The sequence below is a fragment of the Eretmochelys imbricata genome, chromosome 7 (genome assembly GCF_965152235.1).
Source record: "Eretmochelys imbricata isolate rEreImb1 chromosome 7, rEreImb1.hap1, whole genome shotgun sequence".
In the NCBI taxonomy this organism is placed as follows: Eukaryota; Metazoa; Chordata; order Testudines; family Cheloniidae; genus Eretmochelys; species Eretmochelys imbricata.
The window spans coordinates 57,767,115-57,789,787 of record NC_135578.1 but is presented as its reverse complement, the minus strand read 5'-3'; positions in this window follow the sequence as shown (position 1 = coordinate 57,789,787).

Sequence of the window (22,673 nt, the reverse complement as noted above, 5' to 3'; positions counted from 1 at the left end):
ATAGAAAATGGAAAATCTGCTTTAGAGGCTAAGATTTTTAAAGGAATCTATGTGATCTGGGTACCCAACAAAGAGCTGCTCAGGAATTTTTCAACAAATAATTTTTCCCACAGGAAAAGGCCAATTTGTCAAAGTTGAAACTGTTCACAAAACAGTGCCTGTTTCAACTCGATAATTTTTGAATTTCAAAATGATCAAAACATCCCAGTTTGACACTTTCTGAACAAAAGTTCTGGCGTTTTGGCTTGAAATTGCTTTTTTGTTCATTTTGAAATTGGAGTAAATTTCGCCTCAAAAAAAGGTTTGAAATCAAAATGAAACATCTTGGAAGGCTTCAGCGGGGCTGCTCCCAGGAATAAGGGATGCAGGAGTGGGTGGGTGCTGAATTCATCGTTACAAAACCAATGGAGCTGATTCCTCCCTTGCTGACACCAATGGAAGCCAGGATAACTCAGCTGAAGACAAGGGAGTTACATCCAACTAGTGCGAGATCAGAACTGGGCCCGATATGTTTCCTGTGAACACACGTTTAGCCACGTTCTGGTCTCAGTGGGCCTGATTCTGCTCCCGCGTATGGAATCGCTCCATTTATCTCTGTGAAGTTCTTCTGCCTTTACTCTGCTGTGACCGAGAGCACAAAATGTGGCTCAGGAGCCAGACAGTGGCACAGGGAGAACAAGATGAAATGTTCCTGCAAACTCTGTTCTGTTCTGACCAGCAGTTCGCCCCTCAGCTCCTTCCTTGTTCCAAGCAGGCAAATTAAATGCATAATGACCAAAAGCCATTATGTGCAACCTGGTGATTTTTCTGATGGGGCAGAGGAATCTGCCTGCGGAAGCCAGTCTCCCTTTTTTGCGCGCCTGAAATTAACAAGGATATGTGCATTTAGGATGGGGTGTTCAAAGAGTCCTAGATCCCCTTGAGCTGGGCCTCCAACTCCCTTAGGAGCCTTTGGTGATGCCATTCTGATACATGACACTTCCCCCACCCTGACAGCCCCAAGGTGGTTGTGCTTGAAGATATTCACGTAAGTCACATGGACTGCAATGAATCATCACAGTCTCCCTCATTCTAAGGTTTCCATCTAGTTTTACAAGAGGGAGGAGAGTCAGGAGGATAGGAGGATGTGCCCCCAGCCAGGGTGACAACCCCACTTCCTCAGGAAGCTCAGCACCACCTCCAAGCTGTGTGAGCGTCGTGCGACTCGCAATCCACACTATGCACCATTGGAGTGTGAGCGATCACACAGGTGTTTCAACCTGTTGGGTGGGGGGCAGGGAAGGTCCTCATGACCTGCCAGCCCGCTGCAGCTGTGGCAACATGTCTCTCCTCCACAGATATTTCCGTTCCTTGGGGGAAGCACTGTGGCAGGAGATCCGTGGGTTTGTGTTCACCCTTTGTGTCATGGGAATGCCTGAGGGGTTTGCCAGCTGGCAGGGATTAGAAGTCAGGGCTTGCTTTCAGGGGGATGCCTGGAAAAATCTAGAAGGGGTGTGGATGCAGAAATGTTACCCAGCCCTCGTAGGCGTCTCAGTGTGAAACTTTTCCTACCCCGTGGCAACAGGGAAGTGACGAGGTTACACAACTCTACCATTAGTTGTGCAGTACTATATAGCAGTTGGTAACCCATCGCTTCTACTCTGCTCTCCTGGTCTAGAGGTCAGAGGTTGCGGCGGCAGCGGGCGGGGGGGGGGGGTTGTTAGACCAAGAGCCCTGTGCTCTAGCCCTCACTTTACCACTGACTCATGTTGTGACCCATGTGGCTGCTCTGTGCCTCAGTTTCCCCATTTGTTCAAGGGTGGTAGTTACACTTATTGGTGCTGTGGGACTGAACTCCTCTCTGTAGAGTTCTGTGATATGCTCAGGGGCAGGAGAAGCTCTTCTGAGGTGTAGGGCAAAGCAGTGCAAGTCAGACTGTGCCATCATGGTTCATGCCCTATGGTATTCCGCCACGGGGGGAGGGGGGAGGGGAGGAGAGACAAAGAACCAAACAAGTACGAACAGGGCCCTACATCAACGCCGTGCTTGCCGGACGCAGGTGAATGGGGCTGTTCCACCAGAGGCACTTTCCCCTGCTGATAAACAAGCAGGGGCTGGGGGCCACTTACCAGCACGAGATCATGGTTGTGCAACTGGCACAGAGGAACTCATCTCTTCCCATTTGTGTGGCCGGCTGGCATCTTTTCTAATGGCCACCTGCACTGTCTGGGTCACATCTGTCTAGCCCACCCCTCTGTGCTCCAGCTGGGATCAGTGCCAGTGGTCCCAGCTGTGCTCCGCTCCTGGACTGCTCAATGTATTCACTCCATTAAAGTAAGCAAAGCAAGGACAATCTCATCTCCCCCCCCACCCCCGCAGTGGGTGCCAAATCAGGGAGGGCCAGAGTGGGGCTTGGAGTGCACACCCCTGCAGGACAGGGGAGTGAGAATCCCCTCCCCAGCAGGATGGGGTGGAGAATGAGTGAAGGCTTGGCTTCAGCCCCCCCGCTTGCTGGCCATGCAGGGCCTGTCCTAATTTGTCCCTGGTATAAGCCAGCAACATGTTACTGGAGCAAGGGGCAATCAGAGCGAGGGCTCTGAGCAACAGACCCTCCCCACCCCCACCACGGCAGTTTATGCACCATCCCTCGCTCAGGGGTTGTGACAAAAGGCACAAAAATCTAGCCCTAAAACTATAACCTTTGTATGCCGTCCCTTTAAACCAAAGCCCTGCACAACAGCTGCGGTCAGGAAGGAAAGATGGACAAGGCAAGCATAAGCAACTATGGTGCTCTCTAGCTGCAGGGCTTAAAATTCAGGCCCTGCTCCTGCAGTCGGATTCATGGGGCTCCACACTGGAGCTCAGGGCAGGGGTCCAGACTGCAGAATCAGGGCCTAGGGGTGTAGCAGTAACCTATCCCCACCCTCACTGGCCCCAAGCTCTGATGCCCCAACAGCTGGTGGGCTCAGCTCTGGAGTGAGGGGCTGTATGATGTGTGTGCCACCACCATAGGGCTACTCGCATCGGACTACGCAGGACAACAAACATCTTGTGCTGTGGCAGACTCAGCTGCTGTTTTTTAGGGGACGATCCTTCTGTCATTGAAGTCAACGGCAAACCTCTCAGTGACTGCAACGAGGGCAGGATCAGGCCCTTCGCTTTCAAATAAATGGGTGAGAAACCGATCTATTTCTCGGAATGAGACAGCGAGACAAACAGGTCCCGAATGCTGGATGCCACAAACAAAACTGGACTTGCAGCACCACCTTGTGGATCACTGGGGTGGGGGAATAACCCAGGTTAGAAAGAACCAGAGATGTGGGGTGAAATCTTCAAAGGGGTCTGGACTCCCTGGTGTCCAACAAACTTAATGGGAACTGGGCACTCAAATCCCCCAAGTGATGCTGAAAATCCTACCTGCATTCTCTAAAAGAATGTGAACACCAAGCCTGTGCTGGGAACCCCGAAAACGGGGCAGAAGCAGCCACATTATCCCAACTATTATTATTATTTGTGGTGTGATAGTGTTTTGATGTCTCAGCCATGGACCCAGGCTCCCAACAAAAAGACAGTCCCTGCCACAAGAAGCTGAAGATCAGTAGCTCAAAGGTATTTAGGCGCTTAACTTCCATTGGATTAGGTGCCTAAATACCTTTGAGGATCTAGACCTTACTGTCTAAGTAGCCAAGACAGACTAAACTCTTCAGGGCAGGGACTGTCTTTTTGTTCTGGGTTTGTACAGCACCTGGTACACTGGGGTCCTGCTCCATGACTGGGGGGCTCCTAGGTGCTACCACAATGGGGGTGGGGGGAAGAGAAAGTGACTTGCAAAGGTCCCACAGGGAATTAGGGGCAGCGTCGGGAAATGAGGCTGGTAACAGAACAACAGAGGGAAGCCTGGCTCGAACAGCACAAGCACTGGGAAGCAGCATGACTGTAAGACATTGATAAGGATTTAATGATGTATCGATTGCTGGTAGAACATTCGCTAGATGAAAGGTGTTTTAATAAAGAGGAATCAATTCCTAACCACTTTGAGCTGGCCTTTTCAAACCACAAATATTTACACAGGGGCCTTTCATTTCATTCACCATTTAATTAATGGGAAAAACTTGAGATAAACGCCAGCATGTGTTAGTGGAATGAATATTCAGGTCTCTGATCCTGTCCAAAATAAATAAACAAAATACAGTCATTGATTTAATTATCACCAAGATCCAGACAGTGTTTGTCATCCTACCTCCACTTACAAACCCTAGGTTTAGTTGGTGCACTGATCCGGAAACCGGGAGTTAGGGGATGATCCCAAACCAAAGTGGGAGCATTCCTGCACAGTGATATTCCTTTCTGCTTCCTGCAGTTAAAATTATACACAAATCTTGCAAGCATTTGTTGTGCAAGATAAATATGGCAGGACAACTTTCAGATGTGTACAGGCTGTAATGCTTCCCAGCTGCTTACAAGAGTTAATCTACAATAAACCTTGGGGACTTCAACACCAACAACATTTAGCATCATTAACCGTTCCTCTAGAAAACCTATAGCACCTGGAGTGCTGTAGATTGGTGGGATGTCCATGACTCGGCTACACTGAAAGGACTTTGCAGGCCCTGGGCATCTGCTTCTGCATTTCCATCTGGATGAAAACAGCTATTGTGAAATGGATACAGATTTCCCTAAATTTTGTAAGTGAAACAACAAAAGGGAAGGAATTTAACCTTTGGGAAAATAAATAGCTTACAGTCACTCAGAGGAACCAGTGCCAGTCCCCCAGTGATGATGAAGCCCAGGATGTGTTGTAAGCACACTATTAATAACGAGTGAGCACTGCGTGGTGAGTCTGTAATTGGATGAGGGGTTTCAGATGAAATTGCTCTTTGGGGTGACAAATGACAATGAGCCTTCAAATCAAGTTACGGCCTCACCAGGAGCTGAATCATGGCTAGGATTGTTCTCCTGGGTAAAGATGGATATTGATTTACAGGTGCAAGAAGGCTTCTTTGGCTTAAACTTTGCCTGACGTTTTCCCTTCCTTGAGCAATGAGTCCACACAATTTCGTGGGAGTTTAAGTCCACTCTCAAAAACAAATGTCAAGTTTAAGGGGGAAAAAAGGGAAACGTAAAATTCACTTCAACTTTTTACTTTTCCAATGTTTACCAACCAAAGATCTTAAAACACTTGAGAAACTCCCCCAATAGTTTATCTAGCGTACCTTGTGGTTTATCTTCTAGACGTTGACAGTTTTTTTCACTTTATTCTTTGCTCCATTATTTTATTAGGACACTGCCCAACTTACTTGGGAGTGGGTATTTTGCTCATGGTTTGTGTTATGAATCCTGTTTGTGGTGTTTCCCCAACATAATGCTGCATTGTTTCCCTCCTTTATTGAAAGGCTTTTGCTACACTCAGACTCTGTGCTTGAAAGAGGGGAAGTATTGCCTTTTAGAGGCGCCCAGTGGGGTGGTACGTAATTGTCACTGGGTGGGGGCTCAAGCCGGTTTTGCATTGTGTTATTGAAAAGGAACCGCTAGATACTGAACCCAGCCTTTGTTGCTGCCAATTCTGATGGGCAGAAGGGTTACATATGATTGTTTGCTATTCCTGATTCACTCTTCATATAGCGTGATTGGTCACATGAGTCAGATGGCATTGTTTCTATTTTCTGATTGGACAATCTCAGCTTTATAAAGGGGAGTCTTGTCTCTAGTTCTGATCACACCTTAGATTGCTTACTGGTAATTCTTTGATGGACCTTTTGGGCAAATAATAAAAGAGCTTTTCAACATGGCTGCCAGAGCATTCTTAGCACAAATACTCCTGTGGCTGTTTATTCACAATAAAAATCTTGGTGATTTTGCTTGCTTTTTTTGTGAATAAAGTGTAGTTCACACAAATGTTCATGATTGAGTGAGTGAATTAAAAGGAAAAAGAATTATCAGGTTTTATTCCTGTCAATGCTTTTGCTTCTTTAACATTTTTAAAAATGAATTAGCTGGTAACAGCCCACCTTAGGAGAGGGTATAAATGCACCAAACCCTGTCTATACTAGTTGCTAACATGTTTTTAAACAGCACTTAATTAAAACCTGTTAGCTAACACACCTTTTTCCTGGACTAGACAAGATTCATTAGCAGAAATGTGAAATAAACCCAGAGAATCCTGTCTCTTTTCCCCTTTTCTAGCTACAAGATGTAAAGGTGCGGATAGTACCTGCATGGCCCCTTGTGGTTGAGATTGGCACTGCAGGTGCCCTTGATTTCCCCTGGGTAGGACAGGGATAGGTTCACTTTGACAGCAGAAGCAGGTGGGGAAGAGGAGAAGCCAATGTGCACTAACAAAATACCATGTTCTCTTTTAATAAGGCTTCAGGACAGACGCAATTACAGCAAACAAGGTCATCAGCACAGGACCCTTGTTCAGAGCTCCCAAACATAACACTATGTCTTTGAGTTTGTAGGAGCCTCAGAGAAACCATTGCAGTCCACATGACTTCTACTCCCAGCTCTCTCCCCCAGCTCCCTTTTCCTGTTTAGATAGCCCATCCCTTGGGTGGGGCAGGGCATCCTTGATTGCATCCCCAGGGGTAGTACTCCATCATGCCAGACCGCACATAGTCACTTACATCCTGGGCCCTGGTTTTGTTACCGTTTTGCATCTGAGGGGTGAAACCAGATGTTTTGCTTGACCTGAACAAAAAAAAAAAAAAAATCGCTTTTTCCATGTGAGGCAATTTTTGAGACTTTGACTTTTCCCACCCAATTTGGTATGCAAAATTTTTTTGAACTCCTGAAAATATTCCCAGGAAGGGAAACCATTTCCTGCCCAGCTCTGGGCCTTATGTCCCAACAAATGTGTGGGGCTAGGGGCCAAAGCAAGACCCAAAGGCGCCGAACCCTAGATGAGAACACCCTGTAACAAATCACTCTGCAGCTGAAATTCGGACGGATGTCCTCTGGGCCAACGCACTGGAGATTGAACCAGGAACTTCCCAAGCTACAAACTCATGCCCTAGTGCTTAGCTTATCCCTGGTAACTTGAATTCTAGGGTGCAGCTACCATGCCCCATCATGCCTCATTCGTAGCGTCACGCTGGATAATCTTTCCCCTGAAAAACCTCCTGAGCTGGGGCACACGGAAGCCAAGTAGGTGTCAGTGTGAGACACTAGCATTAACGCACTAGGAGGGAGGCTGGGGCCCTTTCCACTGTTGCCACCACTCTGGATTTGGCACCATCTCTAATACAAGCACACGAGCCTCCGGCTTTTCCTGGCTCATGGGTTGTTTTGTCTTTGTGTGTGTGGCTGGGGGTGGGCTGTGATTAACAGAAGCAGATGGGGGAAACTGTGGGAGTAGGGTGACCAGACAGCAAATGTGAAAAATCGGGACAGAGAGTGGGGAGCAATAGGAGCCTATAAAAGAAAAAGACCCAAAAATCAGGACTGTCCCTAAAAAATTGGGACATCTGGTCACACTGTGTGGGAGGCACAGGCAAAGGGAGGCTTTTTTTTCCTCCCTCTCCAACTGAATTGGCCAAATTATCCCTGTTCCTGTGTAGCTGTGATGGGAGTGGGGGACAGAAGAATGTGCACAAGGCAGCTGTAACTTGGCTGCAGGCACCACTGAGTGCACAAGCTGGGGGTGTGAGCCAGATCTGCCTAAGGCAGTCAGGGCCCTCTCTGCAGACCAGCAAACACCATAAGGCCTCCGGGGGAGAAGCACTGCTGACACCTTTTTAAAGGGGTAGCAAACCCAAGGCTTGGGGACTTAGCTAAGCACACGCAAACCCCACTCTCTTCGATCTGGCAGAGTGCTGCCTGGATCTCTGCAGAGCTCTTGTGGTGGTCCTTAAGCTTCCGGCAGGCCCTGTCTGCAGCACGGGAGTCTGGTTTGCAGCCGTTACAGGGCGTGGGATGGGGTATCCAGAATGAGTCTCTACGGCCTGTAGACAACAACTGAGGCGAGCTCAGCTGGGCTTGGCCAAGCCACTTGGCTTGTTTTGGGCTCATCTGGTGCAGCTGGCTGCAGGGTCTCAGCTGGGGCAATGCGTGGGCCGCAGCCCAGCCAGCAGATGGAAAGGACTCTGCTGAGTGCTTAAGTCCACACTTGTGTCAGGCTGCCAGACACAGAGCAGCTCTTTAGCAACGGAGGCTTAGAGCTGCTGTCCTCTTCCCCTGGGGGTTTCCCAGGGGTCAGAGACCCAGAAGTGAACCTCGGGGGGACAACAAAACTTTAGCTGTGCACAGCACAGCTATTCCCAAGCATTTCTTTACTCAAGCACCACCAACCACCCCTAGACAGATCCTTTGCTCCCTGGGCGAGAGTCATGTAGTGTTCGTGCCCCCCCTAGAGGTGGATGTAGTGGTCATGGTGACTGCCAAGAGCCACTGTTTAGATGGGCCACCAGAGGGCATTATGGGAAATCTATAGATGCTCTAGGCTGGCAGGAACTAAAGGTCACTCAATGCCTCACACCCACTGAAGTGGCCCTTCTGTGCCATGGCTCAGAGCGGGTGAGAAGGAGACAGGAGTATAGCTTTGCACCTTTCCTCACTGTTGCCCAGCGCCTGTGACACAGAGGTGACCATTCTTTTTGAAGGGGCAACTTGCACCTCATCTGTGTGCAACAGGGAGCAGAGGGAAGGACTGTGCCTCCGACAGTCAGGAGGCTCTCCAGTACCCCCAGCCCAGGGCTGTGCTTTAAAGGCAAAAACTAGCCCTACCAATGCAGGAATAGTGGTGAAGTGCCCGAGGAATGAGTGGGAACAGATGTAGGAATTGCTTGTGCCACCTGTGAGTGGAATAGTACAACAGCCCCAGGTTCTTGTGACTAGTGTGATTGCAGGAGTCAACAGGTGGTGCTGGGACACACAGTCTTACAAGTTCTTTTCCTTACTGTGAGAGCACTGGTCGGTCTTTGAACAAATGCTTGAATTATTAGTTTTGTGATCTAGTTTATTTTGAGGGGAGCTGTTGCAAATAGCAGGAGAGTTTGCCCCTTGCCTTAATCTAACTAGCAAACCTCTCCAACAGTTGTTGTGGAAGAGTTGCTCCCTGGGAACTGAGTACTGGAATTTGGCTGATGTTCCTTAAAGAGGGGATTGCCTGATGTGGTTTGTGACCACCTCTGTTCCAGGGCTAATGTATGTAACATACACAAAAAAGTTACAGTAGTAAAATCACCACAGTTCACATCATTGATTTCTCATCCAATAGGGAGCCAATCAGCAAGGCCTGCCCCTCTGCTATTACATGACAAAGAGACAACAATAGTTTGCTTGATGTCCTGATGCCAGGAAGGGATAGAACACTAAGGACTGGCATATTTAAGTCTGGATTTGGGCAAATGCGTTAATGTAAACTGAGTCCCCATACCTCAGAGAGCACTGACGAAGGCAGGAGGGCCTTTTAATTACAGCTGGGCTAGTTGTTCATGGTGAATAAATGATCAGACAGATGTAGCCCTTTTCTCAGCTTGCTCTGAGATTGGTTTTCTCAGGTCATAGAATCACAGAATACCAGGGTTGGAAGGGACCTCAGCCATGGAGGGGTCATCAGGAAAGATGAGGGGAGGCTGTGTGGTGGAGAAGTTCTGAGCTGTGAGGAGCAGCAGGAATGGGAGATGGATTCTGAGCCTGGAAAGGGAAAGGGAGAAGGTTCAGGGAGGAGTGGATCAGAGCCTGATGGGAGGTGGTTCTTAGTGGTGGGGGAGATGGATGCATGGGGGAGTGGGAGGGTTCTGAACAAGGGGTCTGGGTGGATTGGATGGCATCCAAGGACTGGTGGGACTGTGCTCAGAACCAGGTGGGGGATGGGTGGGTGTGATAGGGTGTTCACCCCCACACTAGCCCAGAAGGGGTTAGTGAGGCTGACAATTAACTGGATAGGCCACAGCTGAGAGGAATTAGGTGGCCTAAGTAATCACCCTGAATGATGGGCTCAGCTAAGAAGGAATGGGTAGGGCTAGGATAAAGCCAGGAAGCTGGCAGCAGAAAGGAGACTGTAGTGAGGGAGCCTACAGCTACTCTCTCAACATTAGAGGGAGAAGGAGGGAAACCTAGGGGAGAGGGTATAGGAAAAGGCTTAGGGGAAATGGCAGAAAGAGGTCAGATGGTACAGACCTTAGCTGCTGATTAGAAGGTCCCTGAGCTGGAACCCAAAGTAGAGGGTGGGCCCCCTCTGTGCTCCCAGTCACTGGGGGAGTGGCACAGTCTGGGCAGTGGATGGGATAGGGAAGTTTGCTGGAGGCAGTGCATATAGAGAGATTTTGATACCTCTGGAAGGGGAGGACTAGAGTGACCTGGTTAAAGGGCCATGCCATGAAAATAAAGCATGCTAGAGAGAGAGGTGGCAGGGCACACAAGCAAACAGCAGAAGGGGGTGTCGGACCTGGAGGGAGATACTCCCCCGAGCAGCCAGGTGGAGGGCCCTAGAGGTGAGTGTACCCCATGACAGTGGGGCTGGCAGGTTACATGAGAGGTGTTGGCTAGAGTGAGTGGATGTATGACCCGGGGAAGTGGCTGGACAGGAGACCTGTCAATGAGGGAGCGAGTGTGAGGGAACTTGTTGTGCGAGTGTATTGAGTGTGGCAGTATGAAGGGGGCCGGCCGTGGGAAGTCCCAAAGCAAGAAGACTTTGATCTCTGCTCCCTCTGCAGGGGAAAAGCCAGCTGGGGTCAGCCTCATCTACATGAATGATGGTGTTGCTCACCCCTAGTTCCGCATGCTGTGTTTTGGTGCCTTAGCTGGAATTTGTCTATGGTCTGATTGTACCAATACTAACGGATTGTTACTGTCATTGTTTGCATGAGAGGGAATTGGGCAAGACATGCCCTGGAGAAAGTGGGTCACCCTGAGCATACAGGAGGTGGGCTCTGATTTGGGAATGGGATTCAAATTCAGCATGAGAGGTTGGAGAGCTCTGTTAGCAAGACAGGGAGTGCTATTTCAAGGAGCAGGGACTCTGGATTGGGGCCCTGCTTTGCTCTAGGTTCCTGTTTGGAAGTTCTGAGCCCCATGTGGAGTGACTTTTTGGGGGACCAGACTGGTGGCATTGGCACAAAGCTTCCTTTGGACCAGGCCTGCATGGAGCAATGATGGTAGTACAGAACTGGTTTTATAGTGAGCTCCAGCTGGAGTGCACAGCTGGCTGCCCAGTGCCCTGACAGGCAGTGATGGTGCTGAGCTGATTTTGCTGTGGGAACTAATCAGAGCAGCTGCAGCAGAGCTGAGGTCACAGAACTGGCCCAGGAAGAGGCCTGTTGGAGCGGCTGCAGGACTTGATAGATTTCTCTGGCCTAGACAGATGGGGAGGCAAGTCACCTCCTGATGGCTGCCAGTCTAACTAGACCAGTGAGTGGGGTTTAGGGTGGGGGGACAGTTGTGTGACTAAGTTTTGGACCTCAGCAAACCAAACAACTAATCCTTGGAGCTGTGGGGTTGATGCAGTGAGGGGTTCAACTCCCGGTTGTATCTAAATAGATATCTACCTATCCTGCTCTTTGTGCTTGGTTATTCCGCCCCCACATTTGCCTTCAGTAAGACTTGAGCACTGGCTCCTAGTTAAGCGCATGCTTTGGTGCTTTGCTGAATCAGGGCCTTAATATAAATCCAATATTGGGCTGGATTTTCAGGGAAGCTGAGAACCCCCAATTCCTACTGATTTCAATGGGAGCTTGCTCAGCCCTTTGACAATCAGGCTAGACTCTCAGAGCAAGGAGGCGCTTGCGGTGAAGTTGTTGGCCTGCTGTGCAGGAGAGCTGGAGTCATTTCGCAGCACTGGCATTGGCTCCCAGGGTACACTTGGGCAAATTACTTAGCGCATCCACAATAGCAGCTGTAGCATGGACACAGAGCAGTGCACTGTGGGTAGCTGTCCTACTGTACAGCTGGCCACGGGGTACTTTGGAAAGGGTTTGCAATGCTTCATGGGGGCAGGTACAGCATCACATGATGCGAGTTTCTCAATCCCATTGTTCCATGGGCATCCTACTAGATTGCCAGCCGCTTTTCAACTGGCCTGGTAACCTGTGAGCCAGCCGTCTGTGTCAGAAAGCATGGACCCTGCACTGCTGTTCAGTATTGTGCTCTGTGCCTTAGGATCACAAGGCTGTAAGAGGAGACTAATTTGGGGGAGGGAGGCCTATTTGGCTGAGGAAGGCCTTGAAGGAGCATTTTAACACTGAGCCACAGGAATATTTATTGCTGTAGTGTGCTGAGCCTGGCATTGTTGTTTGCACCCTGTTATGACCCTCGTAATGATTGCTCTGTATATAACAATGCACACACATCTATTCCTATTGTCTGTGAATATTAGCAGCAGCCACCATGTGATGGAGAATAATGAAGATAAATTTAGTTTCCAAAGTACATTTGTATTCCACACCCGTGCAAACATACCTATGTAATGCTGAGGGAAACTTCACGCATGCAGGGGAAAGTAATCTTAAAGAAGGGGGATGGAACAGGGAATTCACGAGCACATACACTAACAAGGCTCTCGCAGCTGGGTGTACATGCGGCTGTCATTGTGTTCAGTCTCTGGCGATGGAGTTCCTTGGGTACTGCTGTGACCCTGGAAGATATGTGGGAGGGAGAGAGAATGTAGGGAGGTCCTGGAAGGTGGTTTCTCTTCTAATTAAGCTTTGATGATTGGAGAAGGTAAAGCTGTCTTGAAAACTGGATTTTGTTTTAACTTTCACAGCTTCCGCAGGAGAATTAAATCTCTTGTCTTCAAAACTTGTACCAATTTCCCCCCTTTCATCAGTAATTTAACCCTGCACAGTTTACATCCATATGAAAAAGTGAAAGGTAGTGGTATCTGCTTTTACTTTTCCAGGGAAGGTTTTAATTCTGGTTTCATTCTTCCTTAAAACCATGCCCTATCTTCCCACAGCCGGAGGCTAAGACCCTCACTCCCACCTTAACTGGTCTCCCGCCCCCCCCCTCCACCCTATATCCCACCATCCTGACTGCGCCCCCGCCAGTCTCCCACCCAAACACCACCATCTGACCCCAGCAGTCTGCAGGTCTGCAGCTCCGCACCAGAGCGAGTATTTGCCTTCCTTGCCTTCTGCTATGCCTGCGGCAGCTCTTTGATTATTTTACAGGGCACAGCTGCATGTCCCTAGCATAGCCCTTCCCCCCCATGCCCCAGGCAAGTCCCTGACACTGTGCCTGCACAGCTTCCTCTGCCCACAGACCTAGGAGATCCACCACCTCCCACGGAGTCCAGGCAGGAGCGGGTTTGCTGCATGGACCCAGCATGCTCAGCCGGGCAGTTGCTATGTGGGCTCTCCACACTGAGGTAGGGCAAGTTCAAAACTTCCTGGGGTTTTAACCCTTGCTGAGGAGCGGCGTTCACCTGTGTGCCCAGCTGCAGGGCAGTGGAGTTCAAAACGGTGACCAGAGCGGTCACGGTGGGCATTGTGGGACACCTCCTGGAGGCCAGTTACATCGACGTAAGCCATGCCATATCGACACTGATGCTCCGTCAATCTAACTACGGAGGCGAGTTAAGCGGCGGGAGGAGCATTGGAGGGTGCACGCCTCCATAGTTAAGTTGACATATGCTGCCTTATGTTGACTTGACTTTGTAGTGTAGACAAGCCCTAAGCCAATGAGGCAGTGGGCCAGAGAGCGAGCGTGTGAGTGACTGACTGTAGTCTAGTAGCTAGGGCACTCCCCACTCCAGGAGGTGAGACCCTGGGCACAGTCCCCCCGCTCCAATTGCTCTTTAATTATTTATCCACCGTGGAACGGCTTCAGCAGGAGAGATTGAGGGATCCCCACCTCCGAGTACCCCACAGCCTGGTGGTTAAAGCCCTTGCCTGAGGGATGGGAGACTCCTGATCAAATCCCTTCTTCCCTTTAGGCAGAGGGGGGAAGTGAACCTGTGCCTCATGTCTGAGGTGAGTGCACTAACTTGTGGACTAAAAGTTATAGGGTGGGCACCCCCCAGATTTAGAATGGGACTCTACCAGATTGGGTTTCACAAGCAGGTTGTGTGGACAAACACCTCTCTAGCCCTGGTTCATGAATCACTCTGGGGCTAGGGTGCCTAGGGAGACAGCAGTGCTCATGCCCAGAAGCAGAAATGGAGGCACTGAGGGACCTTTCACTGCTGAAACTTAGGCACCAAATAAGTTTAAACACCTACAGGATAGGCAGCAGCCAAGTGGGAGTGTAGTGGATCCTGAAACTGGGACCTAGGCACTTCAATTTGGGGTGTGGGGGCCTGTGTACCTTTGTGGAGCTGGGCCTAAGTGGTCACTGGACACCACATTGTCCATAGTGAGAAGCAGGGCTCAGGATTTAATGATCAGTAGTGTAAAGCCTCTGTTCCTGTGGCTCAAAACCTTTAAACTAAGTTACTAAGGTGCAGCTCTCCCTGTTTTACCTAGATCACTGCGTTCTGAACCTGCAACCCTTCTCCTTTGTCTCTTTATTTTTTTTCTGCCTCATTGTTCTTCTGGGGAAAGGTGCTGGCCTGACAACTGAGGGGACTGAAGTCCATCCCACATGCAGAGAACAGATACAGCTATGATTCAACCTACTTACACACATGCTTCAGGCAAGCCAGGGTTGGACAGAGTTAGGGTAAAACTTTTCAGACAGCTCTAGCCACAACTCCAAATCCCTCTGTAAAATGTTACTGCAGCAGCAAACAGGGCAAAAAATAATTGTCTTGAGGATATTGTCTTAAAGCTCTCCCATTAGCTAAGAAATACCGTGGCTAAAAACTGGTAGCATTTGGATGACCTTCCTCTTGCTGTTCTTCCAGCTGATCCTAATACTTGACTCTAGTCTATACAGAGGTCACTATCAGCAATAATAAACTCTCAAGTGCTATTACTTCCTTGCCAGCATCTGGATTGCTACTTGAGGGATCCAAAGTAATTTAAAAGGTAATAAATTGAAACAAAATCAGTCTGTTGATGGCCCTGCCTGTGGTACCTTTTTAATTCATTTGGGGAGAATGAGATTATCCTAGTCATTAGAGGCAGACACTGGTGATGAATGGGGTAGCATGCCGCACGGATGGCATTAATTAAATCCTCATGAGCACAGATAATATCCCAGCAGGAAACAGGAGAAAACAGAAAAGTTTAATGTAAATATGGCAATAATAATAGGGCTACTGGCTGGCTAGGATTGCTGGCACCAGCTGAGTGTGGTTTTTTGTTGTTGTTGTTGTTGTTTTTGTGGTTGTTGTTGTTGTTGTTTGCAGGGCGGTTTAAAGAGCAATTATTATTTAAAGTTACCCCAACCAAGATTAGGGCCAAGTTGTGCTGGGAGCTACGTGCACAAATAGTATGAGACAGCCCCTGCCTTGAACAGTTTACAATCTCAATAAGCAAGGCATGTAAAGGGTGAGCGAAGACCATATAATTGTCCACAGTTCACAGCGGGACTTAATGGAGAGGGAGACTAGAGATTCCAAAAGCAGCTGTGTGACACAGGAGCCAAAGGTCAGATTTATTAAAGCATTTAGGGACAGACCTTTTTAGGCACTTACTGATGCAGACAGGTGCCTAATGGGCTGTACAAAGCACCTAAGTGAGTTTCCCATCCTGGATGCTGTTTGTTAACGTTCTTGCTAGTGATGGGCCCAAACCAAATCTTTGCAATGGGACAGCCCCAAACTTTTGGGAACAGGAGTTTGAGATCCCAACCCTTATTCAGATCTGAATTTCATAGGTGGTCCCAGTGGGTGAGATTCTGGGCATCTCAGAGGCACAGCACAGGGCTCACCATCCAGGGAGAGGGGAAGCTAAGGTGGTTTTAAGTCCTTTGTGCCTTTCTAGTTCTGGCTTGTTGTTGGGGCCAAAATGTTCCCTGGCATAACTTATGCAGCCCATCTCCTCCTACTTCTAACAAGTCCTTTCTATCCCTGGAATTCCCCTATTCTGGGGCTAGTTACAGCTGTCCTGAGCCCTGCCTGCTCCAGGAGGATTCTCTTGGGTACAGTGTATAGGGGCTGTAGCTGGAGGGAAATGTTCTGATTAGGTTGAGCCAACATTTTGGACCCATACACCCCCAAACATTGTGAGTGGGATGAGGGATACAAAATTTGGCTCTACAATAACTGGATTTTAAATAGAGCTTTTAGATCTCTCAGCACTTTGAGCAAAGTAAGCATCATTAGCCCCATTTTACATATGGGGAAACTGAGGCACAGAGTGGGACATGACTTCCAGAAGATGACCTAGCAGTCCAGAGAACCCAGGTCTGCTGATTCCCTGTCCAGTAACTGCCTCTGTTTACTTACACCATTCTGTTTTTTTTTTTTTACAACATGCTGTTTTCCTAATGCAGCTGTAGGAAAGTGCTTTAAACAAAGAGGTTAGAATAGGTTGAAGCTGTAATAGTCACAAACTGAATGACATGAATAGTCATAAAAAAACAACCATTTCAGGGCACTAATTTCATCAGCAAGCTAATTGCAACTATTGCATCTCTACATAGAGTGCTTCCACTGATGTGCACGGGCTGAAATTGTGGAAAAGTAGCATCACTTGCCCCATAACCTCAGCCATGTAGAACACCATACCATCCACAGCCTCAGAAACAACTGTCAGCCTTTTTGATTATGATGTCAAAGGAGGTGCTGTCGTCATCATGAATAGGTTGGAATATGAACAAGAGGCTACTAGGCAGCTCTCCAACCCCACTTTCTACAAGCCATTACCCACTGAGGGTTACCAAAAGAAACACCACCATTTGCTCAAGAAAATCCCTGAAAAAGCACAAAAACAAATCCGCACAGACACACCTCTGGAACCCCAACCTGGGGTATTCTATCTGCTACCCAAGATCCATAAACCTGGAAATCCTGGACGCCCCATCATCTCAGGCATTGGCACCCTGACAACAGGATTGTCTGGCTATGTAGACTCCCTCCTCAGGCCCTACGCTACCAGCACTCCCAGCTATCTTCGAGACACCACTGACTTCCTGAGGAAACTATAATCCATCGGTGATCTTCCTGAAAACACCATCCTGGCTACTATGGATGTAGAAGCCCTCTACACCAACATTCCACACAAAGATGGACTACAAGCTGTCAAGAACACTATCCCCAATAATGTCATGGATAACCTGGTGGCTGGACTTTGTCCTCACCCATAACTATTTCACATTTGGGGACAATATATACCTTCAAACCAGTAGCACTGCTATGGGTACCTGCATGGCCCCACAGTATGCCAACATTTTTATGGCTGACTTAGAACAACACTTCCTCAGCTCTCGTCCCCTAATGCTCCTACTCTACTTCATCATCTGGACCCATGGCAAAGAAGCCCTTGAGGAATTCCACCATGATTTCAACAATTTCCATCCCACCATCAACCTCAGCCTGGACCAGTCCACACAAGAGATCCACTTCCTGGACACTACGGTGCCAATAAGTGATGGTCACATAAACATCGCCCTATACCGGAAACCTACTGACCGCTATACTTACCTACATGCCTCCAGCTTTCATCCAGACCACACCACACAATCCATGTCTACAGCCAAGCTCTACGATACAACTGCATTTGCTCCAACCCCTCAGACAGAGACAAACACCTACAAGATCTCTATCAAGCATTCTTACAACTACAATACCCACCTGCTGAAGTGAAGAAACAGATTGATGGAGCCAGAAGAGTTCCCAGAAGTCACCTACTACAGGACAGGCCCAACAAAGAAAATAACAGAATGCCACTAGCCATCACCTTCACCCCCAACTAAAACCTCTCCAACGCATCAAGGGTCTACAACCTATCCTGAAGGATGACCCATCACTCTCACAGACCTTGGGAGACAGCCCTCCCACCTGAAGCAAATACTCACCAGCAACACAACAGAACCACTAACCCAGGAACCTATCCTTGCAACAAAGCCCGTTGCCAACTGTGCCCACATATCTGTTCAGGGGACACCATCATAGGGCCTAATCACATCAGTCACACTATCAGAGGGTCATTCACCTGCACATCTACCAATGTGATATATGCCATCATGTGCCAGCAATGCCCCTCTGCCATGTACATTGGTCAAACTGGACAGTCTCTACATAAAAGAATAAATGGACACAAATCAGACGTCAAGAATTATAACATTCAAAAACCAGTGGGAGAACACTTCACTTCAATCTCTGTGGTCACTCGATTACAGACCTAAAAGTGGCAATTCTTCTTCAACAAAAAAACTTCAAAAACAGACTCCAATGAGAGACTGCTGAATTGGAATTAATTTGCAAACTAGATAAAATTAACTTAGTCTTGAATAAAGACTGGGAGTGGATGGGTCACTACACAGTAAAATTTCCCCATGTTTATTCCCCTCCCACCACTGTTCCTCAGACATTCTTGTCAACTGCTGGAAATGGCCCACCTTGATTATCGCTACAAAAGGTTTCCTCCCTGCTCTCCTGCTGGTAATAGCTCACCTTAAGTGATCACTCTCCTTACAGTGTGTATGGTAACACCTATTGTTTCATGTTCTCTATGTATATAAATCTCTCCCCTGTATTTTCCACTGAATGCATCCGATGAAGTGAGCTGTAGCTCACGAAAGCTTATGCTCAAATAAATTGGTTAGTCTCTAAGGTGCCACACGTACTCCTTTTCTTTTTGCGAATACAGAATAACACAGCAGCTACTCTGAAATAGTGTATCTCCAGAACATTTCCAGCCATCTGCAGGAAGGGAATGTCATAGTGCTTGAAAAGCATCATATATTTATGATTGTGTCTTGCTGACAAATCTGCAGTAGGGAGTTTTCATTGAACATAGTCCCTTCCTTTGTCAATCTAAGGTACTTGAATGATCTCCATTACCATAGCATCTGAGCAGCTCTCAGCCTGCAATGTATTATCCCCATGTGACAGATGGGGGAAACTGAGGCACAGAAGATTAAATTCATTCCCCATTGGGGAAGTTTTTTTGCCATTGAATTCAGTGCGGCTCAGAGAGGCTACAAGAGTAGCCCCAGGTCACAAATGACCATCCTTATGCCTCACTTTTCATGACGCCTAGCTAAACATTTCCATTTCCCAAGCATCTCTTCATCAGAACAGAGAATAAGGTCAAGGAGTGAATTAAACAGGATGAAGAAACTCCTTTCTCCCCCTGCCCCCCACGCCCCAGAGATGGTCTCCCCATGTCAGGGCTGAGATAGTTACAGGGCAGTGTGGTGGAAGCTTGCGCGGTCACTGCCTACATTGTGTCTGAACTGAGGCTAAATGGAGAACTTTATTCTCTAGAGCAGGGTTTCTCAGACTGGGGTTTGCGAGGCTACTCCAGAGGGTCCACAAGTCATGTCCGGGAGGCCGCCAACCACACTGATCAACTCCTCCCCCGCCCTCCCAGTGCCTCCTGGACACCATGGATCAGCTGTTCAGTGACTTGCAGTAGGGAGGGGGAGGAGTGGGGATGGGGTGTCTGCAGGGGAGGGGACAGAAAGAGGCAGGGAAGGGGGGTAGAGCCTTGGGGGGGGAAGGTGTGGAGTGGGGGTGGGGCCTAGAGCTGAGCAGGAGGCTTGGGCGTTTGTGGAAAAAATCAAAATGGGGGTCCTTGGGTTGCTAAAATTTGAGAACCGCTGCTCTAGAGCCATCTCTCTGGCACCTCTTACCAGCACCAAGTTAGGTAAAAGGTAAATTTTTTTAACTAGCTGTTATGGCAGAAGTCCCCAGATAGCACGGTTACATGTAATATTGCAAATGCAGAGTACGCTTATAAAAATTGTTGATGACTTGAACCTGGGAGGGGTTGCCAGAATTCAAAATGACCTTGACAAATTGGAGAATTGGTCTGAAGCACTACGATGAAATTCAGTAAAGACAGATGCAAAGTACGTCACTTAGGAAGGAAAAATCAAATCCCCAGCTACAAAATGGGGACTAGCTGGCTAGGTGATAATACTGCCAAAAAGGGCTTATAGTGGAACACAAACTGAACATGACCCAGGAATTAACATTTTACCAGCCACTAACCACTAGAACAATTTACCAAGGATCGTGGTGGATTCTCAATCACTGGCAATTATTAAGTCAAGACTAGACTTTTTTTTTTTTTAAAGTGTGTGGGGGGGTGGGGGGGCACAAAAAGCTGTGCTCTAGGAACTATTGTGGGGCAGTTCTCTGGTCTGTGTGGTCTTGTCTGGCCTTAAACTATGAATCTCTGAATGTGATGCAGCTGTGAACAAGGCTGATCATCTGGGGTTTAGTAACAGGAGCATCCCTGTAAGACCCAGGAGGTAATTGCTCTGCTGTAACTGGCACTGACGAGGCCTCGGATGGAGTACTGTGCCCAGTTTGGGGCACCATACTTCAGGAACAAATTGGAGCAAGTCCAGAGAAAAGCAACAAGAATGACAAGAGGTTTAGGAAACATGACCTATGAGGAAAGGTTGAGAGAAGTGGGCATGTTTAGTCTGCAGAAGAGAAGGCTGAGGGAGGAGATGGTAAGTCTTCAAATATTTAAAAGGTTGATTAAAAAACAATGGTGATCAATTGTTGTCCTGGCCTTGGTGGGTATGGAGAAGAAAAACATTTGCAGCAAGGGAGATTTAGGAAAATCCTTCTAACTACAGTAGACCCTAGCTATAATGCTCTTCGCAATAGCGAACCTTGGGCTATAGCAAATGTGGTCCCTGGATCCCACCTCCAGTCCTGCCTGCTGTGGCGGGGAGCTGAGAACTTCCCCAGCCCAGGGGCTGTGGCAGGCAGCTGAGAGCTTCTCCAATCCCAGGGCTGCAAGGGGGAGGGGGCTGACCACTTCTCCAGCCTGGGGCTGCAGTGGGGGAATGACAGATCCTCCAGCCCTGGGGCCACTGCCATGGGGGCAGGGGAATGACAGGTCCTCCAGCCCCGGGGCCACTGCCACGGGGAGCACTGTCTTCTCCTGCAGCAGCCCTGGGGCTGGGGGAGGGCTGTCAGCTCCTGCAGTGGCCCTGGGGCTGGAGGATCTGTCTCTCCCCCTTGCTATAACAAACCCCTGGCTCTACTGAACAAATGGCTTGGATGTTAAAGCGAGGGTGTACTGTATAAGGATAGTGTCAAAGTCAGATTCACTGAATTTGTCAGACCACTCTGTTTATTAGCAAAGCGCTTTACCAATGCACCCAGATATGTGAGCCTCCTGCAAAAGCTCAAGCTAACTTATTTATACAGATAAGCCAAAGCTAATTTAACATAGGAGACAAAAGGAAGCAGAAACTGACAAATATACATACATATCTTATTTGCATACTAATGTTTACCAATCTCCTAGCTCAGTAGGAGCTCTAACTTAATTAGTTTAAGGACCCATTGTCTCACACTCCTTAATGTTTCTCTTCCTGACAACTATATTTCAACAAATCTTTCAAGCAGCATTTCTTTAATGACTTATAATTTCAATATAATTCATTCTACTTCACAATCCCTCCTTTTGGTCAAGCTATGCAATGACCAACAATTACTGGGTTCCACATATCTATCGTTCTTTATCTCTTTGTTCATCAGTGATATTTAAAATCATCAAACTAGCACTCTGGTTTGGGGCAGCTATCTGTGTAGCATGCCTGACGCAATTTTGGATGCAACAGGAAAGTAACTGAAAACATACAAAAATTATTAGGTTCCTAAACAGGAGAGTTAGGACTCCCTGAAACAACCAGTTTCCTATGCCAAATAAATTGAAAAGGTTACTTAGCCACTTCCATAAAGAACTTGGCTCTTCATGGGGAAGATATGTGATTTGTTCAAGTGGCTAGCACGATCTATTACCTCACTGGTGTTGTCTGGTATATACACGCAGCAGTCTTTTCCAATGAGACCACAAATCCCTCCTTTTGCTGCCAGCACTATGTCCAATGCCTGACAGTTTTAGAGGGCCATCCGTCGGATTGCCCATTTCTTTGGCCAGGGTTCTTAAACTTTCTCCGGTTTCATTTGCCATTTCAACTACTGCTTGTAACCTTAGGTGCCTTTTTGCATGGTGTATTACTCCCCCCTTCCCAAGTTAAGGGGCTTATGTTATTTACATACCATTGGGCATCTGTTAAGTCCCTTCTTTTTCACCTGAAATTGCAGAGGCGTTCTCGAGGGAAGGTTCCTAGCACTCAGAATTGTGGGAAGAGCCAGGCAGAATAACAGATTCCTGACCAATTAGCTGGTAGTGCGGTAAAAGCTCTGGTCCCACACCCCCAGCGATGGCCTATTAAGGCCGGGAAGGGTTGGTTGCACTCATTTGTCATATAGGTGTTTGCAAAGGAGGAGTAGTATCTCCCAAAGGGTACAGGGAATTCTCCTTACGAGGAGTGGTGTTATTTGCATGACATTGAAAGATTGTATTGTTTTCACTAAGGTTACTGTAGGGGGAACATGAGATTGATTTCTCTGTTTGATCCCAGGTTGAGAAAAAAATTCATATCTCCATACCCGGCCCGCCACTTTTTAGTTTTTTGTTTGAATAATCCCATACACCATTGGCCACAATATGCTGAAGGCAACGGCTTTTCCCCAGATCCAGCCCTGTCCCATTACACACCCAACACCAATGACCTTTTACCTCCACCACACTTATCCATTTAGATGCATTTATTCTCACTGCTTCCCAAGTGTCATTGCTGTTCCATATTTTGTTAAACGGACGAGGCCCTCCAGTGAGGTCTGGGGACTTGAGTGGGATAGCCAGGACAGGAACACCAGTTTGAGAGTTGGC